The sequence below is a fragment of the Pelophylax lessonae genome, assembly GCF_965119305.1.
Source record: "Pelophylax lessonae genome assembly, chromosome: 4".
Taxonomy (NCBI): domain Eukaryota; kingdom Metazoa; phylum Chordata; class Amphibia; order Anura; family Ranidae; genus Pelophylax; species Pelophylax lessonae.
In genome coordinates, this window is record NC_138771.1 from 651,079,927 (window position 1) to 651,107,702 (window position 27,776).

Below are 27,776 nucleotides of genomic sequence, written 5' to 3' on the forward strand. Positions count from 1 at the left end.
GGTCTTGAATACTGTGCTGCAGCTCAGTTTCAGGGTCTTGTCAATCTTATAGCATAGGCCATGTTTATGTAGAGCAACTATTATTTTTTTCAGATCCTCAGAGAGTTCTTTGCCATGAGGTGCCATGTTGAACGTCCAGTGACCAGTATGAAAGAGTGAGAGCGATAACACCAAATTTAACACACCTGACCCCATTCACACCTGAGACCTTGTAACACTAACGAGTCACATGACACTGGGGAGGGAAAATGGCTAATTGGGCCCAGTTTGGACATTTTCACTTAGGGGTGTACTCACTTTTGTTGCCAGCGGTTTAGACATTAATGGCTGTGTGTTGAGTTATTTTGAGGGGACAGCAAATTTACACTGTTATACAAGCTGTACACTCACTACTTTACATTGTAGCAAAGTGTAATTTCTTCAGTGTTGTTACATGGAAAGATATAATAAAGTATTTACAAAAATGCGAGGGGTGTACTCACTTTTGTGAAATATTATATATATATATATATATATATATATACTATATATAAATACATGGGTTGTTGCTGACATGTGTTGAGAATTTCATGCCAATAGGACCTTTAGAAATATATTTTCCTAGAAAAAGAATGACGTGTTTAATATTTTAACCGCTGTATATACATACTATATTTAGCTTTTTACCTGGAGCTCAATTGTAAGAAGAAACTGTGACGAAATTAACAATAACTAACAAAAATAAATTGCAACATAATCAAATCAAACCAGTCCCAGCTAGGTCTTGTATACAAACATATAAGAAATCATCATTGCAAGGCAGAAAAATACAGAATACTCCCATCGCCCACATTCATTGAGTGGCTTGAAGCAAGTGGGCGCTGTAGCAACTACCAGTTGGGGGATGCTATCAACACAAGTCAAAGCATATCTAAAATGTAGTTTATAGTACTAATGCGCTACCAAGTTATTGTGCTAAAAAACATGTGAATAAAACATTGAACAAGAAATAATTGATAAAAAAATAAATTAAAAAGAGGGCAGCCAATTCCCTATAGTGTCACCACATAACTATAAACCACAACAAATGGGATGGCGCTCAATCTGGCGAAGTAATAAAAGTGAATAATAATAAATGTCAAAGCACAAACATAAGAACTCCTAATATCATAAATTGTAGAACATTAATCAAACTCAAAAATAAAGATGATCTAACATTCTAGTGCTAATAAAAAAAAAAAACACAGTGCACAGTGTAGGCAGAATCAGCACAGAAAATAACCATTAAAAAAAAGAAAAAAAAAGAAAAGTGAATAATATTTTACAAATCTCCACACTAAGAGATAATATCAAAGTGCTGTGATCCAGTAATATTCAAAAACAATCATAAAAAAAAAGCCAGTGCTCTATCCCAAGAACAATCCACCACTGTATGTAATGGCCGCTCACCTTAAAGCAAAGGATAATGTGCTTCAATAAAGTCAACCAATCCTTGTATGATGAATGTTACTCTGTAAGAGGTGTTTTTTGGCTCGCCCATGGAAAAAAAATAAGGTTCTTCATAGTGTAGTATAATAAGAAGTTTTATTAATACAATGTAGTCACTTACAGGTAATATTACAGCAATGCGTGCAGCAAACAGTAACCAAGGGGCTACACGATGATACAGCGTAGACATATCTGAACTTCCATGCTCGGCCGTGACCGGAAGTGATGTCACCCGACTCCTCCGGCGCGTTGCATCACTGACACATGAATTTCTCAAGGGCCCTGAGAAAGTCATGTGTCAGTGACGCAACGTGTTGGGGGGAGCCGGGTGACATCACTTCCAGTCACGGCCAAGACCGGAAGTTTGGATTCTGATCCATCATACAAGGATTGGTTGACTTTATTGAAGCGCATTACCCTTTGCTTTAAGGTGAGTGGCCATTACACACAGTGGTTGATTGTCCTTGGGATAGAGCACCAGTAAAGCCTAAGAATGATCTGATGTGGAAGTTAGCTGGGCATGAAGAAAAGTGAGGCCAAGATGGCCGCCACGCATTCATCTCTTGGAGGACCGGAGCAACGTCTGATGTCACTTCCGGTTCCCGGGCCATAATATAGATAATAAATATATATATACATTTTTTATTTATTTTTTTTTTAAAGGAAAAGTGCCAAATTTTTTTTTTCTTTTGTGTCTAAAGGCAAGTCAGAAATCTGGGGTCTTTTTGACTCCAGATCTCTCAATAAAGAGGACCTGAAATCCTTATTTCTATTACAACGGATGCTTACATTCCTTGCAATAGAAATAAAAGTGACCAAAAAAATGAAAAATAAAAAAGATAAAGGGACAGTGTAAAAAAAAAAAATTAAATAAAAAGTAAAAAAAAAATAAATAAAGCTCACCATCCCTCCGTGCTTGCGCGCAGAAGTGAACGCATATGTAAGTCACACCCACATATGTCACCTATGGAGACAGGTTTAGGTACTATAGTTTGTCGCCATTTCACGAGCATGACATGTTGGGTATCAATTTTCTCCACGTAACATCATCTTTCACATTATACAAAAAAACTGGGGTAACTATTGTGTGCTTTTTTTTTTTTTTTAATTCATTAAAGTGTATTTTTTCCCCAAAAAAATTGCATTTGAAAGACCGCTGCGCAAATACCGTGTTATTATTCTCTAGGGTCTCTTCTAAAGAAAATTATAATGTTTTAGGGTTCTAGCAAAAAATACAAATTTACCGTGTAAACAAAAAGTTCCAGAAAAGGCCTGGTCTTCAAGTGTATATTGCTTTACACTATTTCATTTTTTTGTTATTTTTATTTAAGCCCCCTCCCCATGTGATAGCATGGACAGGTGACAAATACTCTTTATGGAGAAATCAGAGGTCTAACAGACCCCCAATGTCTCCCCTGCACCTCAGCTAATATCATAATAAATGCTCATTTCTTCCAGGCTCATTAGCCACAAATTAGGTTGGGGAATGGATGTTTCTATGTCTACTCTGTATCTAACTTCTTTGGCAATTTACCCTAGTCCCAAGCATCCTGGAGGAACGGAGAGCCCAGAAACCCTCAAGGGCAGCAGTGGGGGAATTAACAGCTCTTCTCACTACCATAAAAGTGATCAGGTGGCTGTAGAGCCAGCTAGATCACTTTTACTGAACAGGGCGATTGCAGGCTGAAAAAAAAAATTACACCAAAATGAGCTTGTTTTAACCACTTCAAATTCAGTCCATTTTTAATGATGCAAAGTGGTTATTTCTTTTGTTATTTCTTATTTCTGAACCTAATAGAGAAAAAAAAGTATATGGGAGGCAATATGTTTCTCCTTGAACACTTGTTTCATCCACAAAGCCTGTTGCACCTCAAGTTTAGTAATCTCATTGTGAAAAAAAATAATAAGTCCTACGATGAAGTCTACTAACCCTCATCAACCAACCAGAATTTCGTCTACCAAATTCAGCCCAGTAAAACAGAAGCTAGCCAGTTCTTGGGATTTTTACGCTTTGCTTGGTACTCCTTGCCTTGTGGGTAGAATTTTTAAGCCATCTGATCACCTGTTCTCATGATTGTGGAGAACCTTTCTAAATAATCATGGCCATGCTCTGTCAAATTTAATTTTAGATTCAACCAGTGATATCAATAAAATTTAGCAGCCATTGAGTAGCGTGTTCCTGGTTGAATGTCATGTGCATGGATTTCTTAGATTGGTGGTCACTCTGCATAGCTGTTGGAATTTTTTTTGGATTTGTTACAGGTCAGATCGATTAGATAAATTATGGGTACTTACCCTCAGTTTCATTGTCGCCACTCACTGGGCATAACAAGGTGACTGCGTATAGAAGGAAGAGAGGTAAAAGTAGACCGACTTCCATCCCTTTAGCAGGCTAAGTGCTAAGTAAAATAAGAAGCATCAACAGATGCAGGTAAGGACAGGAGAATTTTTTACGATAGAAGGGTGTGTGCAGTTATTCAAGCTGGAGGAAGTACCTACACAAGGACACTGAGCTATATATATATATATATATATATATATATATATATATATATATATACAGTGGGTACGGAAAGTATTCAGACCCCCTTAAATTTTTCACTCTTTGTTATATTGCAGCCATTTGCTAAAATCATTTAAGTTCATTCTTCTTCCTCATGAATGTACACATAGCACCCCATACTGACAGAAAAACACAGAATTGTTGACATTGTTGCAGATTTATTAAAAAAGAAAAACTGAAATATCACATGGTCCTAAGTATTCAGACCCTTTGCTCAGTATTTAGTAGAAGCCCCCTTTTGATCTAATACAGCCAGGAGTCTTTTTGGGAAAGATGCAACAAGTCTTTCACACCTGGATTTGGGGATCCTCTGCCATTCCTCCTTGCAGATCCTCTCCAGTTCTGTCAGGTTGGATGGTAAACGTTGGTGGACAGCCATTTTTAGGTCTCTCCAGAGATGCTCAATTGGGTTTAAGTCAGGGCTCTGGCTGGGCCATTCAAGAACAGTCACGGAGTTGTTATGAAGCCACTCCTTCGTTATTTTAGCTGTGTGCTTAGGGTCATTGTCTTGTTGGAAGGTAAACCTTCGGCCCAGTTTGATGTCCAGAGCACTCTGGAGAAGGTTTTTGTCCAGGATATCCCTGTACTTGGCCGCATTCATCTTTCCCTCGACTGCAACCAGTCGTCCTGTCCCTGCAGCTGAAAAACACCCCCACAGCATGATGCTGCCACCACCATGCTTCACTGTTGGGACTGTATTGGACAGGTGATGAGCAGTGCCTGGTTTTCTCCACACATACCGCTTAGAATTAAGGCCAAAAAGTTCTATTTTGGTCTCATCAGACCAGAGAATCTTATTTCTCACCATCTTGGAGTCCTTCAGGTGTTTTTTAGCAAACTCCATGCGGGCTTTCATGTGTCTTACACTGAGGAGAGGCTTCCGTCGGGCCACTCTGCCATAAAGCCCCGACTGGTGGAGGGCTGCAGTGATGGTTGACTTTCTACAACTTTCTCCCATCTCCTGACTGCATCTCTGGAGCTCAGCCACAGTGATCTTTGGGTTCTTCTTTACCTCTCTCACCAAGGCTCTTCTCCCCCGATAGCTCAGTTTGGCCGGACGGCCAGCTCTAGGAAGGGTTCTGGTCGTCCCAAACGTCTTCCATTTGAGGATTATGGAGGCCACTGTGCTCTTAGGAACCTTAAGTGCAGCAGAAATCTTTTTGTAACCTTGGCCAGATCTGTGCCTTGCCACAATTCTGTCTCTGATCTCTTCAGGCAGTTCCTTTGACCTCATGATTCTCATTTGCTCTGACATGCATTGTGATCTGAAAAGTCTTATATTGACAGGTGTGTGGCTTTCCTAATCAAGTCCAATCAGTATAATCAAACACAGCTGGACTCAAATGAAGGTGTAGAACCATCTCAAGGATGATCAGAAGAAATGGAAAGCACCTGAGTTAAATATATGAGTGTCACAGCAAAGGGTCTGAATACTTAGGACCATGTGATATTTCAGTTTTTCTTTTTTAAAAAATCTGCAACAATGTCAACAATTCTGTGCTTTTCTGTCAGTATGGGGTGCTATGTGTACATTCATGAGGAAGAAGAATGAACTTAAATGATTTTAGCAAATGGCTGCAATATAACAAAGAGTGAAAAATTTAAGGGGGTCTGAATTCTTTCCGTACCCACTGTATATGGTATCTCACAAAAGTGAGTACACCCCTCACATTTTTATAAATATTTTATTATATCTTTTCATGTGACAACACTGAAGAAATGACACTTTGCTGCAATGTAAAGTAGTGAGTGCACAGCTTGTATAACAGTGTAAATTTGCTGTCCCCTCAAAATAAATCAATACACAGCCAATAATGTCTAAACCGCTGGCAACAAAAGTGAGTATACCCAATTAGCCATTTTCCCTCCCCGGTGTCATGTGACTCGTTAGTGTTACAAGGTCTCAGGTGTGAATAGGGAGCAGGTGTGTTAATTTTGGTTTTATCCCTTTCACTCTCTCATACTGGTCACTGAAAGTTCAACATGGCACTTCATGGCAAAGAACTCTCTGAGGATCTAAAAAAAAAAATTGTTGTTCTACATAAAGATGGCCTAGGCTATAAGAAGATTGCCAAGACCCTGAAACTGAGCTGCAGCACGATTGCCAAGACCATACAGTGGTTTAACAGAACAGGTTCCACTGAGAACAGGCCTCGCCATGGTCGACCAAAGGAGTTGAGCGCATGTGCTCAGCGTCATATCCAGAGGTTGTCTTTGGGAAATAGACGTATGAGTGCTGCCAGCATTGCTGCAGAGGTTGAAGGGGTGGGGGTTCAGCCTGTGAGTGCTCAGACCATACGCCGCACACTGCATCAAATTGGTTTGCATGGCTGTCGTCCCAGAAGGAAGCCTCTTCTAAAGATGATGCACAAGAAAGCCTGCAAACGGTTTGCTGAAGACAAGCAGACTAAGGACATGGATTACTGGAACCATGTCCTGTGGTCTGATGAGACCAAGATAAACGTATTTGGTTCAGATGGTGTCGAGCGTGTGTGGCGGCAACCAGGTGAGGAGTACAAAGACATGTATGTCTTGCCTACAGTCAAGAATTGTGGTGGGGGTGTCATGGTCTGGGGCTGAATGAGTGCTGCCCACACTGGGGAGCTATAGTTCATTGTGGGATCCATGAGTACCAACCTGTACTGTGACATACTGAAACAGAGCATGATCCCCTCCCTTCGGAGACTGGGCTGCAGGGCAGTATTCAAACATGATAACAACCCCATACACACCTCCAAGACGACCACTGCCTTGCTAAAGAAGCTGAGGGTAAAGGTGATGGACTGAACAAGCATGTCTCCAGACCTAAACCCTATTGAGCATCTGTGGGGCATCCTCAAAAGGAAGGTGGATGAGCGGAAGGTCTCTAACATCCACCAGCTCCGTGATGTCATCATGGAGGAGTGGAAGAGGACTCCAGTGGAAACCTGTGAAGCTCTGGTGAACTCCATGCCAAAGGCAGGGCTGGAAAATAATGGTGGCCACACAAAATATGTACACTTTGTGCCCAATTTGGACATTTTCACTTAGGGGTGTATGCACTTGTGTTGCCAGCGGTTTAGACATTAATGGCTGTGTGTTGGGTTATTTTGAGAGGACAGCAAATTTACACTGTTATACAAACTGTACACTCACTACTTTACATTGTAGCAAAGTGTCATTTCTTCAGTGTTGTCACATGAAAAGATAGAAAATATTTACAAAAATGTGAGGGGTGTACTCACTTTTGTGAGATAATGTATGTATATTTCAACGCTACACTTGTAACAATGGGTGGGGTATCTGTCTATTGGTACAGGCTAAACTTACAACACATGTTCATTTCATATATTCAATGTAGTCCTGAAAACGGGTGCATTGTGAGAACCCCAAAACACACTGGTAAGATTTATGTTCGCTTAAAATAAAAAGACTATGTAGCACTTTCCTAAAGCAGTGTAGGCTGCAGTGGCGGCTGGTGCTCCATGGGCCGGGGGGGAGTCAGAAAGACTACACCATACCCCCCCAGACCACACCAGCCCGCACACCATACCCCCCACCCCCTGGTCGTCGGCTCTCTCACAATGAACGGCATGTTTTTTTCCTTTCAGCCAATCGGGAAACGGGTCTCAGGACCGGCTTCCTGATTGGCCAGGAGGAGGATCCGTGTGACAATAGTGAATATTTATTCACTATCGTCACACAACTGGATGGGCTCTGCGCCCCAAGCCCACCCTTTTTTGAAGCCTATTAGAGCCTCTGGCTCTAATCATGTGCTACAAAAAAAAAACCCCATTAAAATCCATGCGTCCGGGGCCCTGCATATAGATTAGGGGGCCGGACGCATGGATAGGGGGGGCGTCGCCCCTGCGCCCCCAATGGACGGGCCACCACTGGTAGGCTGTAAGGTAAATTTAGTTAGTTATGCAATCAGTGGAGTAGGAAATCATTGTTTAGGCTTGCTCAGTGTCTCACAGGATGCTGCTTTGGTCATTTCCCCTGCATTCTAGTGGATTATGGAATTATAGTGGGAGGAAGAAAAGAGTGGGCAACCTGCATATATATGGGACTCCAGCCAATCCCTGTAGAGGCGTGCCCAGTAGGTGATGGGACTGCCCATAAATTGTGTGGGACCTGAGAAGGAGAGTGTTCCTGAGTTTTGTCCTGCTGCAGGAGCCCCCTGTTCAGGGGCTATGCCCCTGGGGCAGGAGTACTAACTCAGATAGCAAGGATAACTTGCCACACATTTGTGGCAGTGTTGAATTGTAAGTATTGTTAACTTGCTGCACATTTTCACCGGCAAGTTTTACACTTGCAGAGTACTTGAAGCACAAGTTGTAGTTGACACTTTTCCAATTTGTAGCAAATTTGCGTGGTAAGTTTCAAGCAAGAGAAAAGTTGCAGTGATGAGTCTACAACAAGAGCTGTGCAAGTCTACAGCATAAAAACACAACCACAGTGACCCCTTGTGGTGGGATGACTATTTCATAACTGAACCAGAACTTGCAGCAGACTTGCAGAATGTCTGCAAAGAATGCTGTTCTAGAGTCATGCAATGCAGACTTACTGCAATTGTGCAACAAACTTGTGAAGCCTGGGTAGCCTAGAAATAGCTTAGCAAGTCATTTTCAAACTTGCAGCTCAATTGCTTGCTGTCTAGGAAAGAAACCTTTATGAAGACACCGAGGTCCCAGCTAAGCTTAGAAGGGGGGCCTAATTTCAACTCCTGGGATCAATTTGTGCAAAGAGAAAGCTCATTGGAGAGCCAGGAGGAAGTTGGGGGAAAAGAGTGTCCAACTGTCCTAGGGTGATGTGAGCCTGCATCTACCTCACCATGAAGAGCCTGGTGTATATCGACAACCGATGATCCCGTAGCTGCGTGAGTAGATGGCCCATGTGCTGGAGAGTCAGTGACAGTGTGTAGGTTTTTGTCTCTGGGAGAATTCACAGTTACTGTCAGCAGGGCTTTTTTTCTCAGAGAAAAGGTCCAGGAACTATCACCTTCTGAGTCACCCTTCGTCTTTGCCCCCTACCCACCTCTGAGCAGGGTCCCTAGGTTTCACCCCCTACCCACCTTCCAGTACTGCCCCTTTTAGAGAATACAGAACCAAGTATCATTTTGTGCTACCAAGTAACTTGTATGGAATTTGATAGACCCCACCCCAGCAAAAGTAGACCCCCTCCAGCAACAATAGATCTTCCTGCAGCAATAGACCCCCTCCCCCGCAACAATAGTCCTCCCCCAGCAACAATTGACCCCTCACAATAAAATACCATCCTAGCAACAATAGACCCCCAGCAGCAACAACAGATCTTCCAGTAGCTAGCATCAATAGACCCTCCAACAGCCAGCAACAATAAACCTATCCCAGCAACAATTTACCCCCTAGCAACATAAGACCCCCTCCCCCACAAGCAACAATAGACATGCCTGGCAACAATAGACACCCACAAAAAATAGATCTCCACCAACGACAATAGATCCCCCAGCAGCCAGCATCAATAGATCTTCAGGCACACCCCAGCACTCCTTGCCATAAAATACATATAGTTCTGGAGGTGCCGGAACTGCGTTCCCCCGTGTTCCCCCTGAAAAAAAGCCCTGACTGTCAGCATTAAAGATTCTGTGGGACAATTGTGTACAGCATAGCAAGTCCTCTGAGTGTTCAGTTCTTTAGTTCTGGGGTATCCCATGCTCCCTCATCCTATCCAAGTTCTATGTTCCAACAAAACCTTAAAAAGTCCCAATGGCCAAGCCCAACTCCTGAAAAACAACCCCACACCATAATCCCCCCTCCATTAAATAACTTGGACCAGTGCATAAAGCATGGTTCATAAAGACATGGATGAGCAAGTTTAGGGTGGAGGAACTTGACTGGCCTGCACAGAGTCCTGACCTCAACCCGATAGAACACCTTTATGATGAATTAGAGCAAACTTGCAAGCCAAGCCTTCTCATCCAACATCAGTGCCAGACCTCACAAATGAGCTTCTGAAAGAATGGTCAAAATTTCCCATAGACACTCCTAAACCTTGTGGACAGCCTTCCCAGAAGAGTTGAAGCTGTTATGGCTGCAAAAGGTGGGCCAACTCAATATTGAACCCTATGGGCTAAGACTGGGAAGCCATTAACTGCTTAAGGACCACCCCACATCCATATACTGCGGCAGGGCGGCTCTTTAGCACGAACTCACGTACCTGTACGTGATTTTCTTTTTCCAGATCTGGGGCGCGTACACACGCTGCTGGCGACCCGCTCCCGCTGTGTCCAATCAGCGGGTTGGCAGACTTTATGTTAACTGGGACCCGCCAATTGTTCCAGAGGCAGACAGAAGAGCCGTCTGCCTATGTAAACAAGACAGATCGCTGTTCTGTGACAGGAGGAGACAGAGATCTTGTGTTTCTGCTAAGCAGGAACTAGGATCTCTGTCTTCCTACAGTACAAGCACCTCCCACACAGTTAGAAAGCCCCCCGCCTAGGGACACATTTAACCCATTGATTGCCCCTGATGTTAACCCCTTCCCTGCCACTGTCATTAGTACAATGACAGTGCATATTTTTAGCACTGATTACTGTATTAGTGTCACTGGTCCCCAAAAAATATTTAAAAGTGTCACTTAGTATCTGGTTTTTCCATCGCAATGTCGCAGTCCCGCTATAAGTCAATGATCCCCTCCATTGCTAGTAAAAAAAAAAATCAATAAAAATTTCCCATAGTTTGTAGATTCTATAACTTTTGCGAAAAACAATCAACATACACTTATCGGATTTTTTTTCTACCAAAAATATGTAGCAGAATACATATTGGCCTAAATTGAAGAAGAAATGTGATTTTTTTTTACATTTTTTTATTGGATGTGTTTTATAGCAGAAAATAAAAAAAAATGTTTTTTTTTTTAAATTGTTTGTATTTTTTATTTATAGTGCAAAAAATAAAAACCGCAGCGGTGATCAAATACCACCAAAAGAAAGCTCAATTTGTGGGAAAAAAAAGATATACATTTTATTTGGGTACAGCATTGGGCGGCCATGCAATTGTCAGTTAAAGTAACGCAGTGCCGTATCGCAAAAAAATGGCCTCGTCATGGAGGGGGCAAAACCTTCCAGGGCTGAAGTGGTTAAAGAGGAAGTAAACCCTCCTCTGACACTTTTACCTATAGGTAAGCCTATGATAAGGCTTACCTATAGGTACTGTAAATATCTCCTAAACATGTACGGTTTAGGAGATATTTACCTTACATGCAGCCAGTGACGTCACTGGCGCATGCGCTCTGAAGGAACGGCCGCTGGTGCCCCGTGCCGTGACTGTCGGCTCCCACGCGCGTGCGCGGGAGTGACGTCACCGCGGCTCCGGCCAATCAGATGGCCGGATGCCGCGATCCCGGAAGACGGGAGACTGGACATGTCGCCCGTCATACAGGTAAGCGGACGGCACGGCGGGGACGGCACTTCTAAGGTAAGTATTTCATAATGAGCTAGTATGCGATGCATACTAGCTCATTATGTGTTTCTCTTACAGGTTGTAAAAAAAAAAAAAATTAACAGAGTTTACAACCTCTTTAAGGTTCATGTGGATGTAAAGGTAGGCGTCCCAATACTTTTGACAATTTAGTGCATATCAATTTTTAAACTTTTTATTGCGAAATTCTCACGGTGACAGAGTGCATAAAATACCATACACATGTAATAAACAAACATACATTACTGAATTCTCAGGAACCCAGGAACAGTCACTAATAAAGAACAAAACAACAAACCGATTCCTACAGAATAAATCATCACACCATCATTAACAAAAGTAAAAACACATCATTATATTCCGCAGCGGCCAATCATGCACATTTTATAGGTCTACCTTCAACCACATCTACATATTATCCTTAATTAACATCAGGGTGAGGAAAGAGTTACACTACACACCCCAAACTTTGTGATATCTACAGAGACACCCCCTGTGTTCATACAGTATATCATTCTTTCATATGGTAAAATTTGATTAACTGCATTAAGCCATTAACAAATCGAGGGGGCCTTGTAGGCAAGTGCAGTCTGCTTTCTCCATTGCAGGTGGCGCTCAACCGCAGTGGCATTGCAGAGAGATAGGAGGTCAAGAGGAGGTTCTTTCCTCTATGGATTCCTGAGTCACCAGGGGCAGCTATCTGATTGAATGCTGGCACCCCATGGGACTCTAGGTGGCCATCTTGGGTCAGGCAGAGTCTATTTAAGACCCTTGCTCCCAGGCTTGGCACGGATTTTGTGTGGCTAGTGTAAGGACAGGTCACCCATCTGGCAGGGAAAGTGCTTAGCATGAGGAAGAGGTTCCTGAGGAGTAGGGAAAGTGTAGGGACATGCCATCCTTTTTGGAAGCCTCCTCACTTGGGTATGGAGACAGACGCTGTCCGCATACCTGAGGCCTATTTCTACTACATTTCAATGTTTTATCACATGCAAGACTCACCAAAGCTCTACTGCCGTATGAATGATATGTGAGTAGAGTACCGGTGCTCAGGCTGAGAAGTCCACAACAGATTATTGTAATGGATCCTATTTAACAAGCATATTTTATAATGGATCCTATTGTTTCTATGAGAGAGATCCGTGCAGATTCTCCCAAAATCCCAGTCGAAGTAACACCAAGAAGTGAAAATAGCTCCCAATCCCCCAAACATGAGTCGAGACTGCTTGAAGGGGTAAAAAACGAACTCTTTATTGAACAGTCACACAGAATTTATATACAGCATGATCAAATTACCACACGCTGGTCAAGGGTTGTCTGATTACATTATTATATGCAGATGAAATTGTATATAGGATTAACCTGAACCAATTATCTAGCCATCTGAACAGAAGCAATGTGAGTTCATTAACATTTCTAACGAACAACGACCACAAACAGTATTCTATTTCCACTCAGCAACTCAACAGATGACAATGACTCAATCAACCTGAGCCAATTAACTTGCAGACGGCCGTCCTCGAGCTCATGCATTGCAATACACATTATCCAACAGATGGGTAAATCAACATATTCAATGATGTCTGGAAGGCAGGTGGTTGAGCTGATGACATTAGCATCTGTCACAAGAAGTACACATCTAAGCATGGCTTTGATTATTTAGGAGTTACAGACTTCATGGCAACAGGCCATAGGTCTTACAGTGTAAAGTGGGACCAAATCTTCATACCTCTTGAGAGATATTGTTGATAACTATTACTCTCCTTTACAGGAAAAACTCAGATTTTGTCACCGTTATTCTAACAAAAAGCAGGCCACTCGGTGCTTCTTTCAGGGTGCCAGGAAACCAGACCACACGGAGATGCAGGTAAAATAAAGCAGTTTATTTGAGAAAACAATAAACGCACAGCAAGAGTGAGGAAGTGGGAGCAGGAACAAGCCGGGGTCAAGTCCAGAAGCGGGTAGTCATCAAAGCCAGGGTCGATTCCAGAAGCGGGTTGTCTGCCGATGCCGGGTCGTCTGCCGATGCCGGTTTGAGAGCCAGGAGAGTTGTCAGCCAAGCCTGGTCATACATGGAGGAACACGGAGAACAGAAGACTGCTAGCAGAGATGCACCTTGGAGCACAAACACAAGGGCAAGGACTGCAACCCATAGGTAATAGATATAGTCAGGTGTGCAACATCATCACTGTGTGACATCCAGGCAGCAGGCAAATGATGATGCAATCAGAGTTTATAAGAGGCAGCAGTCTACATATGTCCAAGATGGCTGCCTACAGGAGGGCAAGGTAAGAGCTTGACTGCTTCTTCTTAAAACAAACTTTTATTGGTGCACAACAGCAGTGACAATGTCCATAAATGCTAACATGTTTCGGTTGTAGCCTTCCTCGTAGCCTATGAGGAAGGCTACGGCCCAAAACGCGTTAGCATTTATGGACATTGTCATTGCTGTTGTGCACCAATAAAAGTTTGTTTTAAGAAGAAGCACCCAGTGGCCGGCTTTTTGTTGGAATAATATATCGCTCTTTTATGCTTTGAGTGTTCCCATGTAGGGTTGCCTTCCTGCTGGGCCTGTTCTGTATAGAAGAACTTCAGTTACAATATAATTATTTTTCTCCGCACTGTTTCTCTGCCGCTGCACCATGCTGCACCCACTTAAGAACAATTTGCTTGCGTTTCTTGCAAAAGAATCCTAACATGTCTAGGCCAAAGTTCTACCTCTACAGTAGTAGCACTAATAAACATTCTATCGTGGGCATGTGTTACGGAGCTGGAAAGAATAGAGGAAACCGTGTCTAAGACTTGCTTCCAATACCGCACTATTTCAGGACAAGACCATATAGATTGGTAACAGCGTAAACAATTTTAAGTAGAAGTATGCCCCACTGCATGTAAACAAGTTGGAGTGAGGTATGTTTGATGTATAACATATAGTTAATTCAACTTATTATTTGCTTGTAGACAGGTGCAGTCTCTTTTCTCCACTCCAGGTGATGCTCATTGCAGCGGCAATGTAGATGGGGGAAGGAAGTAAAGAGGAACTCAGTTCCTGTATGGTTTCCTCGGTGACAGGGAGGCAGTTATTTCATTGGATGCTGGCACCCCATGTGACTTTGGCGGCCATCTTGGGTCAGTCAGAGTCTATACTCCCAGTTTTGGCACACACTTTTGCGAGTGGCAGTATAGGGGCAATATAGCCATCTGTCAGGGACAGTGCTTAGTGTCAGGCAAAGGTTCCAGCGGAGTAGGGAAAGTGCAGGGACACGCCATCCCTCTTGGGTCTGGACTGACCAGGCCGCATTCTGTTCCTCACGGCAGACACTATCGGCATCAACCAACTGTTAACTCGCTGTTACCCTCTGTAGGTGGCTCAGGTTTGGTTGCCTCCTTGCCGGGCCTGTTTGTGTTTTGCTGAACCTTCTACAATACATTTCTTTTTGCTGAACTTGGACTGTTTTCTGTTTTTTTATTTTATTGTGTATCTATTGTTTTTTTACAAAGGAAATACAGAGAAGTAAAAGATAACTGGTTTACAGATTACGAAAGTATGTAAGTATATAACAATATCAGATATTTCGAGTATGAATAAGTGGAAAACCAAGTAAAAAAGACATGAGAATAGTTAACCACTTCTGGACCGGAAGGATTTGCCCCCTTAATGACCAGGCCATTTTTTGTGATAGGGCACTGCGTTATTTTAACTGACAATTGCGCGGTCTTGCGATGCTGTACCCCCGCTGACGAAGTCCCGTAGGACGTAACGCCGCGTACGGGAGGTGGAGTTGTTTCCTCTGACGTCACCTGCTGCTGTCTCGAGCGTCTGTTGGGCTGTCTGCCGTTGTGCAGAGCCCTCAGCGCTATCTTTACCCGATGGATGAATGTATTACTGCCTCTTTGCTTGTAAGTGCGATTCTTTATTAAATGTTATTCAAACATACAGTGTGCAAGAGGCTTTGTCTATTTCTTTTATACTGCATATGGAGTTTTATTCAAACGGACCGGAGTATAGGAGGCAAGCTGTTTTCAGAGATCAGTGGAGGAATTTGTCATACTGCTTTGTTTGACCCGCTGGTGAAACAGGGGTCAAACTTTGAGGTGAGCGCAGTGCTGTGCTTCTTGGTGAATGGATTCACTGATTGGATTCTGTGTGACCTGCCTCTTTTAGCACTTTTTATGGATTTATCTACCTCTGATGACTCTCTGGGACTTTTTTACCATTATTGATGGACAGTTTTAATATGTTCCTGTTTTATTAATGTACATATTATTTGTTATTCATATTTTGATTTGCGCTGCACCAGTTTTTGCAATAATAGACGCTGTACCTAAATAAAAATTATGTCCTTTTTTCTCCACAAACAGAGCTTTCTTTTGGTGGTATTTGATCACCTCTGCAATTTTTATTTTTTGGGCTATAAACAAAATAAAAAAGACAATTCTGAAAAAAAATTGTATATTTTTTTACTTTCTGCTATATAACATTCCCAATAAAAACATTTTTAATAATTTTAAATTTAATAAAATCTACTTTTTTTTTCATAATTTTAGGCCAATATGTATTCTGCTACATATTTTTGGCAAAAAAAATCCCAATGAGAGTATATTAATTGGTTTGCGCAAAAGTTATCGCATCTACAAACATTTTTACTTAAATTTTTTTACTAGTAATGGCGGAGATCAGCGATTTTTAGCGGGACTGCAACATTGCAGCGGACAGAACAGACACCTAACTTACATTTTTGACGCTTTTGAGGGGACCAGTGACATTACTATAGTAATCACTGCTAAAAATATGCACTATTACTGTAATAATGACACTGGCAGGGAAGGGGTTAACACCAGGGGCAATCAAAGGGTTAAATGTGTTCCTATGGGGTGCTTTCTAACTGTGGGGGTGGGCTTTCTGCATGAACACAGAGACCTGTGTTCCTAAATAAGAGGAACACAGGATCCCTACGTTCCTCACTGACAGAACAGCGGTCTGCCATGTTTACAATGGCAGAACAGCGTTCTGATTCCACGAGGAATGATCGCAGGTGCCCAGCGGCAATCGCGGCCACCAGACCCACTGATCGGCTTCCCCTGTGGTGAGTGGGCCCCCCCCCCTGCGCTAGCGGTCCCATGAAGTGACGTACAGTTACATTGTTTCACGGGACAGAGCCAAACTGCCGCAGTAAAACTGTGACGGGCGGTCGTTAAGTGGTTAAGAGATTTATAAATGGGGATAGGGGCCAACAAAGAGCAAGTTCAGTGTATATGAGGAGAATATTGCATAAAGCTATTGTCGCTCAATTATTAGGCCATATGAAAACTACTCAGAAGAAAGATGAAATGCAGTAAAATGGGAGTGGGGGGGGGGGGGTAAGGACGCACCAGGGTATAGGGAGAGATAACACATATGTGTATAGGAAACCAAAAACAGTAAGGGTTGAAGAGGAAAGGTAGCTAATCAGAAGATTGAGAGGTTAACTCCAAATTAAACTGAGAATCAACCCACAAATCCCAAACTTTTGAAAATTGGGATAAAGAATCATGTACAGCTGTTGTCAAGTGTTCCATTCTATATGTGAAAAGGTTGTAACAAATGAAAAACATCAATTACAAAGTGCGCTAAAAAGTTATGGAACACAAATATTCACAAAAATGGTGATTGCTGATGTTCAGCTAAACACAAAGTCTATATTCCAAATGGTGAGACTGTGCAAAGGTCTTGAAAATCCAAAGAATATAGTGAGGTTGGGGAGTGATGAAGGATAAGGGTAACCTCTTCCCAAACGGTGATCCAGACAGTGCTCAAATGTACACGTGATGCACCCAGTGTTAAGAAGGGACTCTTACCAGATGATGGAGAGATGCAAACATATAGTGTATAACCCTGGAGTCCGTTAAGGTCAGCTTGTAGAAGAGAATTCACAAGAGTAATAAAGCGACCATCTGCTTCCAAAGTGTGGGGATCTAAAGGCTTCCACTCAAGGGGATATCGCCACCAAGAACATGCCCAAGGAAGAGAAGGGGACTATAGTGCATTACCTCACTTTATTGAACCAATAAGAAAGAGTAACACTTACATTTTCAGGAGAAAAAACAGCATATGTAAATATTGGATCGAGGACCTCTGCAGTAGTCCGGGATCAAAGGCAACACGGCTAGCTCCCCCCGACGCGTTTCCACTAACAAGTCGGCTTCTGGGACTGGAGCTGTAGCCGTGCTGCTCGCATCTCTCATGTAAATAATGTGGCTGATGGACACTTCCGGTGCGGCCGTGGCGGGGACCCGGAAGTGTTATGACGCACTTCCGGTTCAAATGTTAGCCAATCAAGGTATGTTGAGATGAAGACCCGGAAGTTCTAAAAAGCGCTTCCGGAGGCTTCTGCGGCTAATCACATCGGATGTCAACAAAGCTAATCATCCATAACACCGGAGTATAAAAAAACATAACTATTCTTATCGGTGCCAGAAATGTTGGAATTGTATATGAAGGCAAGCAATTTCATCTGTCAATATAGATATCAAAAGGAATCCATTATAAATAAAAGGCAGACAGAATTCTCTTATTAGAAATATATGACAGATGTGAAATCTATTCGGTTTTTATTAAAAAGGGTTTAAAATTAACACATTAATTTCCCTAAAAATACCACAATCTTGGTCTAAGGACCCAGAAGTGGCTTTAATAATTATGGCTAAAGCATTTAATATATAAAAATATGTAAAAAATATATAAAAAAATATATAAAAAATTTAAAAATATCTTGGGTCATCAAACGTTATGTAATTTTTGGGGTGTATGGCACCAGAAGTCTCCATCCACCAATTTCACATTTATACAAACGTATATGGCCTAAATGCTAATAAAAACATATAATGACATTATAAAAACTAATGTGGGCTCTTAGTTTCAAACATAAAAGAGGAAAAGGAAAGGTAATAAAGCAGGGCGGGAAGGGAAAAGTTGACCAGAAAAAACAGAACTTGGAATGTTATTGTCCTATGTGGGTGTGTGGTTATTCATTATTGATGTGGGCATTAATGTCCCATTCCACATTCATACCCCATGGTTGATAGCATTTTAGTTCATGAATCCAAAACGTTTCTCTCCTGGAAATAGATCTCTTCATGTCACTCCCCCTCCAATGTGGGGAATAGCACTCAATCACAACAGCTTTCAAATTTGAGTAGCTTCTATTGTGACACTTATCATGATGGGAAGAGAGACTATGACCAGGGAAACCTATTTGTATGTTGGTGAGATGTTCACCTATTCTGATACTGGGGGTCCTGATCGTTCTCCCAACATACTGTAATCCACATCCGCACGTTAGGAGATACACCGCCCCTTTGTGATGGCAAGTGGTAAAGTTTTGGATGTCATATTTTTTCTTGGTAACTGTGGAGTTGAAGGAGTGAGTTCTCTGTGTATTCAACTCTTTGCAAACCCGACATTTCTTGCAAGGAAAAAATCCTTTCATATTAGAAAACATTTTCGGGATGGTGGGTTTCTCTACTGGAGTAGGGGCAATAATGTCCTTCAAATTCTTAGTCCTCCTGAAAATAATAGGGGGTCTCTCAGGAAGTGTTGGTCCTAGTATTTTATCTCCTTTTAATATATGCCAATACTTCCTGAAGGTGTGATTGACCCACCTGTAGCCAGTTGAAAATGAGGTAATAAAGGCATATTCAAACTTAGAAAAGGCACTTGTTAGTGGAAACGCGTCGGGGGGAGCTAGCCGTGTTGCCTTTGATCCCGGACTACTGCAGAGGTCCTCGATCCAATATTTACATATGCTGTTTTTTCTCCTGAAAATGTAAGTGTTACTCTTTCTTATTGGTTCAATAAAGTGAGGTAATGCACTATAGTCCCCTTCTCTTCCTTGGGCATGTTCTTGGTGGCGATATCCCCTTGAGTGGAAGCCTTTAGATCCCCTCACTTTGGAAGCAGATGGTCGCTTTATTCCTCTTGTGAATTCTCTTCTACAAGCTGACCTTAACGGACTCCAGGGTTATACACTATATGTTTGCATCTCTCCATCATCTGGTAAGAGTCCCTTCTTAACACTGGGTGCATCACGTGTACATTTGAGCACTGTCTGGATCACCGTTTGGGAAGAGGTTACCCTTATCCTTCATCACTCCCCAACCTCACTATATTCTTTGGATTTTCAAGACCTTTGCACAGTCTCACCATTTGGAATATAGACTTTGTGTTTAGCTGAACATCAGCAATCACCATTTTTGTGAATATTTGTGTTCCATAACTTTTTAGCGCACTTTGTAATTGATGTTTTTCATTTGTTACAACCTTTTCACATATTTATATTATTTCAGTGCTGCTTTTTCCCACTTTCTTTCTCATTTAAGGTTCGCGCACCTATTTTTCTTTTCACCATTGTTCCATTCTATATATCTGGGCTATGGTTTGTAACAAGTGTGTGGGAGGATTAGAAGACAACCAGAAAAGAGGTAAAGCCCTCTTTGCAGCTAGTAAGATGAATACAACCAATCTCTTGGCGTATTTGGAGATACCAGGAACAGGGAGACCAAACAAAAAATGAACTGGGTCTAAGGGGAAGTCGGTCCCAAAAAGTTCTGAAGGAGAGACTGCACCCAGACCCAAAAAGGTTGGATCGCGGGACAATCCCAAAAAATGTGATAATGTGTGCCCTTGTCCCCATGACATCTCCAACAAAGCCGAGAGACCGAAGAGTCATAGCTGTGCAGAACTTCTGGGGTTCTGTACAGTGGCGGCTGGTGCTCGAAATTTTTTTTTGGGGGGGCGCAAACAGAAAAATGTAATAGGCATTGCTTTGTGGCATAAAACACTGTAAAAAATTGCGTGACTTTGAGGTCACAAAAGTGTGAAAGCGGCCTTCAGTAATCAAGGCATAGTGTGCCCCCTTCAATGCAGAGTGACCAGCGTGCCCCCTTTCAATGCAGAGTGACCAGCGTGCCCCCTTTCAATGCAGAGAGACCAGCGTGCCCCCTTTCAATGCAGAGAGACCAGCGTGCCCCCTTTCAATGCAGAATGACCAGCATGCCCCCTTTCAATGCAGAATGACCAGCGTGCCCCCTTTCAATGCAGAGTGACCAGCGTGCCCCATTTCAATGCAGAGTGACCATTGTGCCCCCTTTTAATGCTGAGTGACCAGCGTGCCACCTTTCAATGCAGAGTGACCAGCGTGCCCCTTTCAATGCAGAGTGACCAGCGAGCCCCCTTTCATTTCAAAAGTTTTTATTAAATTTTTCAAACATACAACAAGCAATTTGCCAGAAAATACAAAGATCAGAGCATACAAACATAGCAAATAATAGCTTATACTTTAAATTGAGCAAAGTACCTCAAGTCTGAAATAGAACGAGGAGAAGGTCCCGAAGTTAAATCCAAGATCCTACGCCTAGGGCACCGATCAAGGCCAGAGGAAACACGCTACGAGGCCAGGCACCCCACTGGAAGCATACTGCAGCGAGCCCCCTTTCAATGCAGAGTGACCAGGGTGCCCCCTTTCAATGCAGAGTGACCAGTGTGCCGTGCCCCCTTTCAATGCAGAGAGACCAGTGTGCCGTGCCCCCTTTCAATGCAGGGTGACCAGCGTGCCCGCTTTCAATCCAGCGTGCCCCCTTCGATGCAGAGAGACCAGTGCACTTACCTGCAGCGGCGGCTTCTACCCAGTCCCCCGCTGTCTCTCCCTGCTCCACACACCTGGAAACCTTAGAAACTGTGTTCCTTATTTTCTGCCATTGTGGGACAGGGAGAGGTCTATGAAGGATTTGGGCCCATTTCTGCATATAAGTATGGTAGGTTTCAGTAAGTGGAGTAGCTGCATGAAGATTTTTATAAATAGATGAAATAAGGCCAAGTTGGTATGGACCTTGGCAGCACAGAAATTAAAATGCGGTAGGTTTGTCTAAAGTCAGGGATGGGGATTTAGAAAAAAAGAAGTGCTTAATTTGAAGAAAGGAAAAAAAAAGTTGTTTAGGGACCCAGTATTTATTTTGGAGTTCGGCAAACTATAGCAATTTGCGGGTTAGAGGGTGTACCATATTGCGGAGCTGGAAAATACCTGCTTGCGACCAGGGGAACATCAAGATATAGGATAGACTTTCTGGAATATCGGGATTGAATAGCACATTCAGGAGAGGTGGGCATGGAGAAGAGAGAGAGAGAACTTTTAAGAACATTTTTTCCATATAGAGAGGGCAAATATTATTGGATCCAGTCTTAAGCTTCTAAGTCATAGATGAACTTAAATCTGATCAGGTAATACTCAATTCTACCTCCGACCATCTGCTGGAGGCAAAATAAGTTGACCAAGAGGTAACTGCTCTGAGGTGCGTGGCATAGTAGTATTTAATAATGTCTGGGGCACCCAGCCCTCCTCGGGATCAAGGAGCAAATACTACAGAGCTTGCAATGGAGTGAGACTTGGTATGCCAAAGAAATTTAAGAAAGGATCTCTGAAGGTGTTTAGGCTGTATCATCGGGATATTAACGGGAAGGGTCTCAAAATAGTATAGAAGCTTCGGGAAGTATCGAAATCTTAAGAGCATAAATCCTCCCTAGGAGTGACAAAGGATAATTATACCATTGCTGCAGGAGATGATTAATTTCCTTAAATAGGGAGGGGTAGTTGGCTTGATAAAGAGTATAGTAAGAGGCGGTAAATGTACTCCTAAGCATTTGAGAGAGAAAGGGCACTAGCGGTAAGAGAAATTCTTCTGTAAAGTAGTAAGAAGTGGGGAGGGAATATTTATGGGTAAGGCTTCTGCTTGGCTGTGTTGATCTTGTGGCCCGAAAGCAAACCAAAGGTAGTCAATAAATTATGGAGGATCGAGAGGGAGGTATGAGGATCGAACTGTTTTCACTGCCTGCAGCACCACGCTGCACCTACCCACAAGCTGCTGGTGATACTGTTAAATGTGTTTAGCAGATTTTATCCCAATCCTTCTCTATCATAGCAGGAACAATAGACTGCCACTTAGATTTCACCGCCAGAGGGGTATTACACAGTTAAACCTGCTGTAAATAAAAGTAAAGCATAGATATCATCCCCTTAGGGCCCTGAGATCGTAGTACCCCTATAAGAAGATATTATGACAATTTAGGTTTTTGAGAACCTAACTGGGCCTGTAAGGTATGCTGGACCTGAAAATATTAACCACTTGCAGAGCGTAAAACTTAAATATACGTGCTGGAGTATGTACCCAGTATGTGATTCAACATTTCCAATAGACTCAGAACTAGACTTGAAAAACTTAACATAAATAAGTCACCAGATATCTTACACCCGAGAGTTCTTAAAGAACTCAGCCAGGTGATAGCTAGATGACTGTTCCTAATTTTTATGGATAGTCTACTGACGGGAATGGTACCAGCTGATTGGAAAAAAGCCAACATGGTACCAATATTTGAAAAAGGGCCGAGATATAACCCTGAGAACTACAGGCCAGTTAGCCTAACATCAATAGTCTGCAAGATATTGAAGTGGATGATAAGGGACTATATACAAGACTTTAGTAATGAAAACGGTATCTTTAGTAGAAATCAGCATGGATTCATGAAAAATCTCTCTTGCCAGACCAATCTATTAACCTTCTATGAAGAAGTGAGCTGCCATCTACATAAAGGAAGGCCTGTGGATGTGGTGTATCTGGATTTTGCAAAGGCATTTGATACAGTTCCCCACAAATGTTTACTGTACAAACTAAGGTACGTTGGTATGGACCATAGAGTGGGTACCTGGATTAAAAGCTGGCTGCAGGGACAAGTCCAAAGGGTGGTGATAATTGGGGAGTACTAGGAATTGTCTGGTGTGGAAAGTGTGGTCCCCCAAGGATCTGTCCTGGGACCAATCCTATTTAATTTATTCATAAACAACCTAGAAGATGGGATAAACAGCACAATCTCTGTATTTGCAGACAATACTAAATTAAGCAGGGCTATAACTTCTACGCAGGATGTGGAAATCTTACAAGAAGACCTGAACAAAATAATGGGTGGGCATCTACATGGCAAATGAGGTTTAATGTTGAAAAATGTAAGGTAATGCATTTGGCTGCCAGAAATAACAATGCAAGTTACTCACTAGGGGGAGAGCTTTTGAGGGAATCCAAGATGGATAAGGAACTGGGGAGTCCTAGAAGATGACAAGCTCAGCAATGGCATGCAATGTCAAGCTGCTGCAAGCAAAGCCAACAGAATATTGGCATTTATTAAAAAGGGGATTCACTCCAGAGATAAAACAATAATTCTCCCACTCTACAAGACTCTGGTCCGGCCGCATCTGGAGTTTTCCATCCAGTTCTGGGCACCGGTCCTCAGGGATAGGACGTGCTGGAACTGGAGAGAGTCCAGAGAAGGGCAACAAAGCTAATAAAGGGACTGGAGGATCTCAGCTATGAGGAAAGACTGCAAGCATTGAACTTATTCTATAAGGAGAAGAGATGCTTGATATATCAATGTACAAATACCATACTGGTGACCCTAGCATAGGGAACAAGCTATACAGTGAAAAGGAATATAAAAGGACAATGACTTTTCACTAAAATTAGAATGGAACCAGTAATAAACCTTAAATTGCGTAGGGTTCTATACGTGGTAAGGAGTGGTGAGGATGTGGAATTCTCTTCCATAAGCAGTGGTATCAGCGAGGAACATCCATAGTTTCAAAAAACTATTAGATGGGCACCTTAACGACCACAACATACAGGGATATTCAATGTACTATTGACATAAGCACAAACTCATGAACTGGATGGACTGGTGTCTTTTTAAAACCTCACTAACTATGTAACTTCTGGGTTGGGGGCACGCATTATTACACACAGCGGGAGCTGATTTGCGAGTACCGGGGACTCGATGTCCACTGGCACCCGCCAATCACCCAGCACAGAGGCAGAACGGCGGTCTGCCTATGTAAATAAGGCAGATTGCCATTCTGTCAGTAGGGAAGGCATGGATTCTGTGTTCCTGCAAAGCAGGAACTAGGATCCATGTCTTCCCATAGTAAAAACACCTACTCCAATGTAAAAAAAAATACTGGCTGGGCACACAGTTAACTCTTGGATCTCCCCTAATTTTACCCCTTTCCAGCCAGTGTCATTAGTACAGTTACAGTGGATATTTTTAGCACTGATCACTGTAATAGTGTCACTGGTCCCCAAAAAGAATCCCCAATAGTGTCACTGGTCCCCAAAAAGTGTCAGTTAGTGTTTGACTGCCCGCCCCAATATCGCAGTCCCGCTATAAGTCAGGGTTTCTCAACTAGGGTTCCTCCTGAGGTTGCTAGGGGTTCCTTGAGCAATGGGCAATTTCTGCTCTCCAATAGGGTACCCAATGACATCATTGTTCCTTTTAGCTAACTGTAAGGGGGTAACTCTTCCAAATGATGACAAGAGTAAGAAGCATTCTTCCCACTGACTGTCACACTAATGTGTCATGAGTTGTAGATTTTTTATATTTAGCAGGGGTTCCCCCGAGACCGGAAATTTATTTCACTGGGTTCCTCGTGTTGAAAAGGTTGAGAAAGGCTGCTCTAGGTGCTGTAGATGAGAGGAATGTGCTTCAAGACCCGCTAGGAGATTATCTACCTGTAAAATTGAGAAAAGGAGGTCCTAACCCTATTCAAGGAGTGCTGTGTCATCCACATGTGAGGAGGTGCAGCGTGCTGTGGTGGCAGTAAATATTCGGGGACCAGTTGTAACAACAGAACTGTATTCTAGTAAAGTCCAAGCAACACAACTACCCGGCGGGGAGACCGACCGGATGCATTTACAGAATGTTGCAGGAAACAGCGTAAAAGCAGGTCTTGGATGCTCCCACAGCATCTGTCTGTCAGTGGGGAGACCTGTCCCTACACTAACCACACAGAGAATGTGCGTCAAGCCTGGGAGCCAGGGACTTAAATAGGCTCTGACTGACCCAAGATGGCTGTCAGAGTCACATGGGGTGGCAGCCCAAGTGACCCACAACACTATCGAGGAACTATGTTCCTCTTGACTTCCCCTCCAGCTGCAATGCTGCTGTAGTCGAGTGCCACCTACAGTGAAGAAAATAGACTGGCCCTGCCTACACACTTCTTTAAGTGCTTTAATTGACCAGCCAGGTAATATAAATATACACTGCTCAAAAAAATTAAAGAAACACTTTTTAATCAGAGTATGGCATCAAGTCAAGTAAACTCCTGGGATATTGATCTGGTCAGTTAAGTAGCAGAGGGGGTTGTTAATCAGTTTCAGCTGCTTCGGTGTTAATGAAATTAACAACAGGTGCATTACATGGGCAACAAGGAGACAACCTCAAAAACAGGAATGATTTTACAGGTGCAGGCAACTGGCAATATATCCCATACTCATCTTTTCTGATTGTTTTTCACTAGTTTTGAATTTGGTTAGGGTCAGTGTCACTACTGGTTGCATGAGGCGATACCTGGACTCTACAGAGGTTGCACAGGCAGTCCAACTCCTCTTAGGATGGCACATCAATACATGTTATTGCCAGAAGGTCTGCTGTGTCTCCCAGCACAGTCTCAAGAGCATGGAGGAGATTCCAAAAGACAGGCAGTTATTCTAGGAGAGCTGGACAGGGCCGTAGAATATCCTTAACTCATCAGCAGGACCATTCCATTATCTTCTCCCTTGTGCAAGAAGGAACAGAATGAGCACTGCCAGAGCCCTACAAAATGACCTCCAGCAGGCCACTGGTGTAAATGTCGCTGACCAAACAATCTTAAGCAGACTTGATGAGGGTGGCCTGAGGGCTCGATGTCCTTTAGTGGCCCCTGTGCTCACTGCCCGACACTGTGGAGCTTGATTGGCATTTGCCATTGAATACCAGAATTGGCAGGTCCGCCACTAGCACCCTGTGCTTTTCACAGATGAGAGCAGGTTCACAGAGGTTTGGTGGTGGGTCAGTGATTGTCTGGGGAGGCATATCCTTTGAGGGACGCACAGATCTCTACAGGCTAGACAATGACACCCTGACTGCGATTGAGTATCAGGATGAAAACCTTGGACCCATTGTCAGACCATACGCTGGTGCAGTGGGTCCTGGGTTCATCCTGGTGTACGACAATGCCCAGCCTCATGTGGTGAGAGTATGCAGCCAGGCCCAGGAGGATAGAGGAATTGAGCGTGGATGGCCCCCACGCTCCCCTGACCTAAATCCGATAGAACACCTCTGGGACATTATGTTTCAGTCCATCCAATGCCACCAGGTTGCACCTCAGTCTGTTCAGGAGCTCAGTGATGCCCTATCCCAGATCTGGGAAGAAATACCCCAGGACAGCATTCATCGTCTCATTAGGAGCATGCCCCTACATTGTCAGGCATGCATACAAGCACATGGGGGTCATACAAACTACTGAGGACCATTCTGAGTTGCTGCAATGAAATTTTAGCAAAATGGACTCGCCTGCTGCATCATTTTTTTACTTTGATTTTTGGGGTGTCTTTGAATTCAACTCTCAGTAGGTTGATAATTTTCAATTCCATTAAATGATGTGGCATCCTTTCCTTCCTAACATATTACTCAGTCCATCTCAGTATCGATATCCAGCATGATATTTGTTCCCCATTGAGATCTGATGTGTTTTCAAAATGTTCTTTTATTTTTTTAAGCAGTGTATATCTGGCAAAGCCATTCCTGCTTTCCAGCCATCCCAGTCTTAGGTTGCTGTAAGGAAACGCCCCCGGCGCACACAGGGGCGTCTTTTCGCCCCATCACCGGTCACCTGATCCCGCCGTGGGCGGAGATTCGGACCCGGATGTTGTGAGTCGGCGTGCCCGGAACGCACGCCGCGGCCAACCATGTGTGGGCGGCGTCTGTGCGTTCCGGACACGGGGGACCTCCATTGGTCCACACACGTCCTGGGAGGAGTTTAGACGCAGGCTCCAGGGCATGCGCCGGCGTACTTAATGGCGGACCGCGCTCTACTCAGAGCGCGCCGCCATTATTCAAACACACAGGGCTGTACAGGTAAGTTATCCTCTCTCTGGACACCACGAACTATTTTTGGGATACTTGCACTCGCCATAGAATTTTTGCTAACATCTATTCTGGTATCTGGGCACCTTTTGGGACTTTCATTAGTACCATCTCTCCCTCACTTGGTGACTTTTATCCTCGGCCATATATTGCTCCTATATTCCTCCCCACCACCAAGCCTTTTTTCCTCCTCTCCCCCTTTTTTAAACTATAGGACTCACGTTGGGAAATGAGGTTTTCTCCATCTTTACTTTTGCCTCCTACCTGCTAATTCTTTTATACTCCATATATTTTTATGTTTGACATGTTTTATGTCAACAGGGATCCAGTG